The sequence below is a fragment of the Crinia signifera genome, chromosome 3 (assembly GCF_055691185.1).
Source record: "Crinia signifera chromosome 3, ASM5569118v1, whole genome shotgun sequence".
Classification (NCBI taxonomy): Eukaryota; Metazoa; Chordata; class Amphibia; order Anura; family Myobatrachidae; genus Crinia; species Crinia signifera.
The window spans coordinates 215,739,927-215,750,686 of NC_139219.1; positions in this window are offsets into that span (position 1 = coordinate 215,739,927).

The following is a 10,760-nucleotide window of genomic DNA, read 5'->3' on the forward strand; positions in this document are numbered from 1 at the left end:
TGTTATACAGTAAACCTCTGTTAAAAGTACAAAAAGGTATTTTTTGTGCAGCATGGTTAGTTAGTATCATTTGCTATTTTCCTTTATAGGAACCATGTTGTATTATCGAATAGTTTGAAAATATGTTCTTTAGTACACTCATTCAGTTGTTTGATATAAATACCCCATTTCTTGTAAAAGCGAACAACGCCGCTCTCCACATCTGGAAGCGTTGCTCTTCTTTCCATGTAGATTGTTTTTTAGAATGACACTCTTAAGTTCTGTAATCGAAGGTGCAGATCTTTTTATCCAATGATTAAGTATCAGCCTACTAGCCGAGCATAACACAACAGATAATGTAGGGATGATCAATTTCTTTTTGGTTCCCAAATCCCATCCCCCAAAATTCAGCAGTAGGCAGGCCAGTGGTGACTTGGAGACCTTAATGCTAAATACAGAGTTAATAAAGTTAGTCACCTTATTCCAGAAGGAAAGGATATGTGCTGCGCTCGATTAAATAAACAAATTTATTATGTATAAATAGATGAGAATATATTCATGCGTACTGCAAATAAACAGTATAAAAACAATGTAAAAACAACACTGGGACCTGATTATGGACAAACGAAGGAAGGGTTAACCTGCTCTGGACAGTCCAAACTCCCAAGGTGAAGTCCTGATTGTAATCCAATTGAAACCAATGGAGGCAATGGCCAGATGGTAAGACCAATGGGGGTATCCCTGTGTTAGGATGGATGGTAAGTTCCAGGAAAAACATCACCAGATGGCGGTGTGTATGGATGTAACCAAAAAGTGCTGCTGGAGTTGTCCCATTACCTTTCGAGGGTATACCAAACCAAGGGTCAATGGTGATGAATAATTACCACTGAAAGGAGTGGCAATGCTCCAATGGAGGGAAGGATGGTGGAAGTTGTCCAGAATATTCAGCAGGAGGGGTGGTGTCCAATATAGGGTCCCAGTGTGATCACCAACGCATTTCGCTGTCTTGGGGCACCTTGATAAAGCTGCACCAAGACAGCGAAACGCGTTGTAATCAGACTGGGACCCTATATTGGACACCACCCCTCCTGCTGAATATTCTGGACAACTTCCACCATCCTTCCCTCCATTGAAGCATTGCCACTCCTTTCAGTGGTAATTATTCATCACCGTTGACCCTTGGTTTGGTGTACCCTCAAAAGGTAAAAAGTTTTGCGCATACTGGTGTAAATTCCCTGCGGGCTCTTGTGACCTCTGCTGAATAGTCTTGAAATATTATAAACTTCGATCCCTTCCGGTTTAGGTCTCTCTGCTTCCTAGAAGCCGCCCAGATCGCTTCTTTGTGCAGTAAATTAAGGCAGCAAAATATCACCACCCTAGGTCTGCCATCTGGTGCCTTTCTAGGGGGACCCAAGCGGTGAGCTCTCTCTATCACCATTCCTGTTATGAGAAGGGGACCCCTGCCGGACCCTAACTCCGTTGCCTCAGACAGGAGTCGGCAGCTGTGTGCAGAGCTAGGCTTCGCCTGGGCCCGTCTCGGCTGGGGAGCGAGTTAGGCCCGCTCCGCTCCGCTACAGGCAGGTCTTAAGGGTGGACAACACCTGCTGCCGAGGCCAGGAGAGCGCAAGGGGATAACCTAACTAACCCTGAGATGGCAAGGGACCCTAATCCCACTGAGAACAATGGCTCAACTACGGGCGTAACAATACGCAAAGGTGTACCATAAATCCAAAGCGAGTGTAACAATACACAGAGGTGTCTCAGTATAACCAAAAGCACAGTAAAGGAGGTTTGGGGGAATACCCCACTTATCTGTGCGCAGCAGGACTGGTCAGCTGGAACCAAGGAAGGACAGGAGACTACACACCGACACCGGAATGGCTGGATACTGGATACAGACACTGGGAACAAACTGGAAGCTGCTCATGGACACAAGGACGGGCTGGATACTGGATGCGGACTCAGGAACAAGCTGGAAGCTGCACACGGACACACAGATGGGCTAGATACTGGATGCGGACACTTGGAACAAAACTGGAAGCTGCACATGGACACACAGATGGGCTAGATACTGGACACGGACTCAGGAACAGGATGGGAGCACAGGAACACTTCTAGCAAAGATAAAAGCTATAACCGGCAGGAAGTAATAGATGGGGAAGGTTTATATAGTGAACACCAGGAAGTGATCAACACACATAGCCTGCAGGTGAGCATAGCAAGCTAGCAGTTGATGAGAACACCTGAGCCCTAATCACACACCCACACAGACAGAGTGAGCTGCAATGGCCCAGGCTGACCACCGGAGGTCACCAACGAGCAAATACCAACACAGACAGGAAAATATACAGGGAGCCAACACACAGGGGAATGCATGAATCTGTGCATAACACCGATCCGCTAGAGGCGGATCGTAACAGTACCCCCCCCTTGAAGAGGGGTCAAGGGACCCCAATACCAGGTTCTCCCCTACATGGAGAATACCAAACCCTGGCATGGGGGTAACAACAACCAAACAGGAACAAGCTGTGACTGCAGCTTGTAACAGTGCCCCCCTCTCAAAGGTGGCCTTCGGACACATAAGTAGGATAAGACAAAGGCAGAACAGAGCTAATGTCTCCGATGAGACTTCTTCTTCTTCTTCTTCTTTGGTAAATTGGTAAAGGAAGCCGTCCCTGGTTTACAATAAGCTTCTTCAAAGACCATAGGGCCTTTATATACCGGATAACCATCAATCTCCGAATCAGAATCAGATACAGACTCAAGCCTAGACCTCAGTGCTCTAGAAGCTAACATTTCAGGGATATATCTGTTAGACGGAGTCAAGAAAGCACACCCCGCGGTAATAGCTAAGGGCTGGGCTTTCCACGCTGAATGACATGAGTTGTTCACGGGGGTAACATCACCAACTATCTCACTTGAGGTTGTGGCTATAGGGACCCCCCTTGAGGATATGGCCTTATGAGCAGATCTTTTGGCTGAATCTCCCAAATCCGAAGAAGGTTCTGCCGGCCAGGAGGTCGGCCCAGAGACATCTGAATCAACCTTATTGGGGCCAAATCTTTCTAATACAGCATCCTTAAATGCTGAGAAGTTCTTTAACAAGGGATCCTCAGACTGAACCAATTTGGACGCCCATCTGAAAGGCACACCTCTGAAGGAATATATTAGATATAACACCAAATTGTCAGAAGTGATGCCTAAAAACGGTCTGGACTCCATGATGATGACATAATGTTCTAATAATGCAACAAATTGGGCTAAGTCCCCATCAAAGACTATAGAGGTAGAAATATCATCCAAGACATCAGACGTTTCACTCTCTGTTACCTGACTGGACTGCATATCTGGGACTATGGCCTGTGGGGCTGAGACTTCAAAGTCTGATGGTCCTTCTCGTGTGGCAGCACTATGATGAGTCTCTGGCTGAACAATACAGTGATGCATTTCTGACTGGGCAGCACAATGGTGAATCTCCGGCTGATCCGCACCATGGAGAAACTCTGGCTGTGCAGTGCTACGAAATACTTCGGAATGAGCGGCACGACAGTGAGACTCTGGCTGAACAGCACAAGGTAGACCAACAGCTGTTCTCTCGAAGCCACCGGCAAGGCTGGAACTTAGCTGAGAAGCAGGACAATCAGGATTCCTCTGAGAGATGGGGCAGACAGAGTCCCCTTCTGGGGCGACAGGACAGACAGAGTCCCCTTCTGGGGCGACAGGACAGACAGAGTCCCCTTCTGGGGCGACAGGACAGACAGAGTCCCCTTCTGGGGCGACAGGACAGACAGAGTCCCCTTCTGGGGCGACAGGACAGACAGAGTCCCCTTCTGGGGCGACAGGACAGACAGAGTCCCCTTCTGGGGCGACAGGACAGACAGAGTCCCCTTCTGGGGCGACAGGACAGACAGAGTCCCCTTCTGGGGCGACAGGACAGACAGAGTCCCCTTCTGGGGCGACAGGACAGACAGAGTCCCCTTCTGGGGCGACAGGACAGACAGAGTCCCCTTCTGGGGCGACAGGACAGACAGAGTCCCCTTCTGGGGCGACAGGACAGACAGAGTCCCCTTCTGGGGCGACAGGACAGACAGAGTCCCCTTCTGGGGCGACAGGACAGACAGAGTCCCCTTCTGGGGCGACAGGACAGACAGAGTCCCCTTCTGGGGCGACAGGACAGACAGAGTCCCCTTCTGGGGCGACAGGACAGACAGAGTCCCCTTCTGGGGCGACAGGACAGACAGAGTCCCCTTCTGGGGCGACAGGACAGACAGAGTCCCCTTCTGGGGCGACAGGACAGACAGAGTCCCCTTCTGGGGCGACAGGACAGACAGAGTCCCCTTCTGGGGCGACAGGACAGACAGAGTCCCCTTCTGGGGCGACAGGACAGACAGAGTCCCCTTCTGGGGCGACAGGACAGACAGAGTCCCCTTCTGGGGCGACAGGACAGACAGAGTCCCCTTCTGGGGCGACAGGACAGACAGAGTCCCCTTCTGGGGCGACAGGACAGACAGAGTCCCCTTCTGGGGCGACAGGACAGACAGAGTCCCCTTCTGGGGCGACAGGACAGACAGAGTCCCCTTCTGGGGCGACAGGACAGACAGAGTCCCCTTCTGGGGCGACAGGACAGACAGAGTCCCCTTCTGGGGCGACAGGACAGACAGAGTCCCCTTCTGGGGCGACAGGACAGACAGAGTCCCCTTCTGGGGCGACAGGACAGACAGAGTCCCCTTCTGGGGCGACAGGACAGACAGAGTCCCCTTCTGGGGCGACAGGACAGACAGAGTCCCCTTCTGGGGCGACAGGACAGACAGAGTCCCCTTCTGGGGCGACAGGACAGACAGAGTCCCCTTCTGGGGCGACAGGACAGACAGAGTCCCCTTCTGGGGCGACAGGACAGACAGAGTCCCCTTCTGGGGCGACAAGACAGACAGAGTCCCCTTCTGGGGCGACAAGACAGACAGAGTCCCCTTCTGGGGCGACAAGACAGACAGAGTCCCCTTCTGGGGCGACAAGACAGACAGAGTCCTCTTCTGGGGCGACAAGACAGACAGAGTCCTCTTCTGGGGCGACACAGGCTTGAACCCCCTCTGGGGCGACACAGGCTTGAACCCCCTCTGGGGCGACACAGGCTTGAACCCCCTCTGGGGCGACACAGGCTTGAACCCCCTCTGGGGCGACACAGGCTTGAACCCCCTCTGGGGCGACACAGGCTTGAACCCCCTCTGGGGCGACACAGGCTTGAACCCCCTCTGGGGCGACACAGGCTTGAACCCCCTCTGGGGCGACACAGGCTTGAACCCCCTCTGGGGCGACACAGGCTTGAACCCCCTCTGGGGCGACACAGGCTTGAACCCCCTCTGGGGCGACACAGGCTTGAACCCCCTCTGGGGCGACACAGGCTTGAACCCCCTCTGGGGCTGCGCACTTCGGGACCCCACTCGGGGCTGCGCACTTCGGGACCCCACTCGGGGCTGCGCACTTCGGGACCCCACTCGGGGCTGCGCACTTCGGGACCCCACTCGGGGCTGCGCACTTCGGGACCCCACTCGGGGCTGCGCACTTCGGGACCCCACTCGGGGCTGCGCACTTCGGGACCCCACTCGGGGCTGCGCACTTCGGGACCCCACTCGGGGCTGCGCACTTCGGGACCCCACTCGGGGCTGCGCACTTCGGGACCCCACTCGGGGCTGCGCACTTCGGGACCCCACTCGGGGCTGCGCACTTCGGGACCCCACTCGGGGCTGCGCACTTCGGGACCCCACTCGGGGCTGCGCACTTCGGGACCCCACTCGGGGCTGCGCACTTCGGGACCCCACTCGGGGCTGCGCACTTCGGGACCCCACTCGGGGCTGCGCACTTCGGGACCCCACTCGGGGCTGCGCACTCCGGGACCCCACTCGGGGCTGCGCACTCCGGGACCCCACTCGGGGCTGCGCACTCCGGGACCCCACTCGGGGCTGCGCACTCCGGGCCCCCACTCGGGGCTGCGCACTTCGGGACCCCACTCGGGGCTGCGGCCTCCGGGACCCCACTCGGGGCTGCGGCCTCCGGGACCCCACTCGGGGCTGCGGCCTCCGGGACCCCACTCGGGGCTGCGGCCTCCGGGACCCCACTCGGGGCTACAAACTGAGGCTGTGGGCCCCCACTCGGGGCTGCGGCCTCTGGGCCCCCACTCGGGGCTGCGGCCTCGACACAGGCCTGACCCCCCTTTGGGGCCGCATCGGCCTGAACCCCTTCTGGGGCGACACCGGCATCAGAGCGGCTCAGCGGGCCCCCGGCATCAGACTGGCCCGGCGGGCCCCCGGCATCAGAGCGGCCCGGCGGGCCCCCGGCATCAGAACGGCCCGGCGGGCCCCCGGCATCAGAGCGGCCCAGCGGGCCCCCGGCATCAGAGCGGCTCAGCGGGCCCCCGGCATCAGAGCGGCTCAGCGGGCCCCCGGCATCAGACTGGCACGGCGGGCCCCCGGCACATGACTCAACCACCTGGGCTTTCCCTTCAAGGGTTTGCAACTCTGACTCCCTGGTCCTTAAAACATCAGCACTGGGACCAGTAGAAAAAGGCAGAGTGCTTTTACTGGGAGACTCGGCAGAGAGCTCCTCTGCCACAGTGGAGACAGGCTTAGATCTGACAACCTGCTCAGACCTGGCCAGAGGAGATACCCTGTCGGCACCACCGGAATTACGCAAGCCACACGTCTGCAAGAAGTGGCCAGAATCTCCACAGTATAAGCATAGATTAAGGTTTCTACGCCGCTGACGCTCCTCTAACGGAAGCTTCGGCCGTAGATAACTTCTATGCTTTACCTGACCCTCTGGGTCTGAGGACTTGCTGCCTAATACTTCCTTAGGCAGGGCCTCATTAGGGGCAGAACGAACCCCAGTGACCTCTGGGAGGATCAGAAAAATATCAGTGATGAGTCTTTGCAGCTGCAGAAGAGACTGCTGCAAAATCTCCCACTGCCCAGGTTTAAAGGCATTGAATGCCAAATTTAGAGCCGCTAATGACTCTTGCATGGCCTGCATGATATGCCCATGCAAGTTTATACACCAGCAAGAAAAAACTGACACAAGAATAAACTGACACGGGCAAAAAACTGACACGGGCAAAAAACTGACACGGGCAAAAAACTGACACGGGCAAAAAACTGACACGGGCAAAAAACTGACACGGGCAAAAAACTGACACGGGCTGGAAATCTCTGGACTGAGAGGGCAGAACCCAGCTCCAGAGTGCTGTATGGCCGGTTATAATGTTATGAGAAGGGGACCCCTGCCGGACCCTAACTCCGTTGCCTCAGACAGGAGTCGGCAGCTGTGTGCAGAGCTAGGCTTCGCCTGGGCCCGTCTCGGCTGGGGAGCGAGTTAGGCCCGCTCCGCTCCGCTACAGGCAGGTCTTAAGGGTGGACAACACCTGCTGCCGAGGCCAGGAAAGCGCAAGGGGATAACCTAACTAACCCTGAGATGGCAAGGGACCCTAATCCCACTGAGAACAATGGCTCAACTACGGGCGTAACAATACGCAAAGGTGTACCATAAATCCAAAGCGAGTGTAACAATACACAGAGGTGTCTCAGTATAACCAAAAGCACAGTAAAGGAGGTTTGGGGGAATACCCCACTTATCTGTGCGCAGCAGGACTGGTTAGCTGGAACCAAGGAAGGACAGGAGACTACACACCGACACCGGAATGGCTGGATACTGGATACAGACACTGGGAACAAACTGGAAGCTGCTCATGGACACAAGGACGGGCTGGATACTGGATGCGGACTCAGGAACAAGCTGGAAGCTGCACACGGACACACAGATGGGCTAGATACTGGATGCGGACACTTGGAACAAAACTGGAAGCTGCACATGGACACACAGATGGGCTAGATACTGGACACGGACTCAGGAACAGGATGGGAGCACAGGAACACTTCTAGCAAAGATAAAAGCTATAACCGGCAGGAAGTAATAGATGGGGAAGGTTTATATAGTGAACACCAGGAAGTGATCAACACACATAGCCTGCAGGTGAGCATAGCAAGCTAGCAGTTGATGAGAACACCTGAGCCCTAATCACACACCCACACAGACAGAGTGAGCTGCAATGGCCCAGGCTGACCACCGGAGGTCACCAACGAGCAAATACCAACACAGACAGGAAAATATACAGGGAGCCAACACACAGGGGAATGCATGAATCTGTGCATAACACCGATCCGCTAGAGGCGGATCGTAACAGTACCCCCCCCTTGAAGAGGGGTCAAGGGACCCCAATACCAGGTTCTCCCCTACATGGAGAATACCAAACCCTGGCATGGGGGTAACAACAACCAAACAGGAACAAGCTGTGACTGCAGCTTGTAACAATTCCTTCACATTCGGACAGTATTTGGAGCATAGCCGGCAGTGATTCCCCTAAAAAGCTTGTGAGGTCTGGCCCTTTAAGGGATTTGTCAAGTCCCACTATCTGCAGGTTATTGCATCTTGACCTGTTTTCTAGCATATCTAATTTGTTCTGGAGTTGGTAAACAGTGGATTGAAGTTCACCAGTAGTTACTTACTGTCTGTGACATCTTTAAACAGTTCACCCACCCTGCAGTCTGTCTCCTGCTGTCCTCTTGTTATGTCTTTCATCTGCTGCTTAATATCTTGAATGGCCGCAGTGAATTTATCAGCCTGAGCCTCCATTAGCGGGCCCATCGTGGCTTGTATGGCTTTGACAACTGTAGCATATAGTGCTGGGGATTGTGTCCTCTGCGGGGTTTGTTAGCATGTGTGACAGTGCATTTTGTACCTGGAAGCCCTGTGAGGACTCAGATGAGGTGGCCATCTTGGATTCAACAGCTTTTTTCTCAGCCTTCTGTCTCACTGCTTTGGACGGCATCGGAGTCGTCAGGATGTGTTCCATATACCGGAACAGACTCCTGTGAAGTTAGGCAGTGCTTCTGGGTGGGTAAACGGTCATAGCTCCTGGTTCTGGTGGTCGCCACGGCAACAGAGCTCCCCTGAGTGCGACCGCTCACATTCGGGGCGGAGCCAGAAGTCTGGGGAGAGAGCTTTTAATGCATAGGACAGCTGCACATTGTGGTCAGGCAGGTGGGAGCCTCACATCAGCTCAGCTGTGGTATGTAGGAGCTGACTCTGTGTATCTGTGTGACTTCTCCCTTCTCATCCAAGAGGGAGGGAGGGGGGGAGTCAGGGCACTGTATATGGTGTAGGGAGGGGGCACACAGCACCTGGGGCACCAGTTATATACTTTATGGGAGAAGCTGTGTTCCCCTGCTGAAGGTTATAGATTCCCAATACGGATGCCCCAACCAATATGGCCGCTGCCACACAGCACAGAGATGCTGGGCCAGGGAAGGCACAAACAGCCTCCCAGTTCCCCTAACCTCTCGTCCACAGGCCTGGGGAGCGTCAGGGGAGTCCTGGAGAGGTCTGGGCAATCCGTCCACCCCCTCACAGCAATTCCGGCGGTGTCTTTCTGCCGCGGAGCCCAATTCCCGGGTGCCTCCGCAAATCAAGGCCCCGGCTTCAGCCGCGAGTAGGCTGCAGAAAGCTGGAGGCCACAGACGGGTCCCCCGACCACGCAGGTGTCTGCTCCTGGAACCGGAATGGACAGGAGGTCCTCCGGAAGATGCTGAGCTGCACAGATCTGTATGCAGTGGCTCCTAAGGGCCACTGCATGCTGGTAAGTGCGGGGACCCAGTAAAGATGCTGCTGCTTGTAATGGCTGGTAAACCAATCCCAGTACTTAAATCTCGGCTTTCTGATACTCAACACAAAACTGTCGGATAACATTGTGGACAGTTGATAAATACTGGTGGGATGTTAACAGGAATTGTCTGGAACAAATATAACAACCTAAAGAATATATTCATTTTTACAACATTTATTCTACCTAACCAGTAGAATTTCTGAGGAAGGAATTGAGGGGGATATTCTGGTTCATTCGCTTGGATGCGAATTTGCATCCTTGCGAGTGACTCAGATCCCGCCTTGCGACCGGTGGTACGCCGGCCCACCATTCGCAAGGCGCTTCGTTCGCACTGGCTGTGAATGGATGTTTTGCACAAACATCCATTCACATGCCACTGTGAACCTCCCACATCTTTCGATGCTCTGAGCAACCTTACATATGCGTGTACACTCGGGGGGGGGGGGGGGGAGTGGGTGGGCAGCGGACATCCGGTAATGTCTGCTGCCCACCCCCCGCATGTCCGTCATGGCTCCATCAGCATGAAATGCTGGGTGTTCCCATATGCTAATGGCCCACCCCCCACCCCCACCCCCGATTCCCCCCCCCCCTCCGTTTGCAAGCATGGGTGACCAGTTTGGTCGCCATGGACGCATGCACCATGTACAATGCTAAAACATCGGCCACGTGCGAACGCACACGGGCCTGCGAACGGACCAGAAAAAGGTCCTAAGAGAGGCCCAAACATATCTTGGCCAGAAGCGGAAGATGATTCAAAGCACATCATCTAGAAAGATTGCAATATATCACTATGCCTAGATGTCTTAGTTGAGCGGGTATACAATAGTGAAACAGGTTGACGTTCCTGCGCACACCTTCACCACACAATAATACAATAAAAAACGCTAGACTTTCTAGGTATATAATAAAGATAATACTTTTATTGTGAATAAAACAGGAAAATAGTAGTCAAATAAAGTATTTAGCAGGTCAATAAATTTAAAATTCAATCAGAGAAAGGGAAGTGTGGCCTAATACCGGTATATTTACCATCTATACCCAACCCTTGGTTGGGTATAGATGGTAAAAGTCT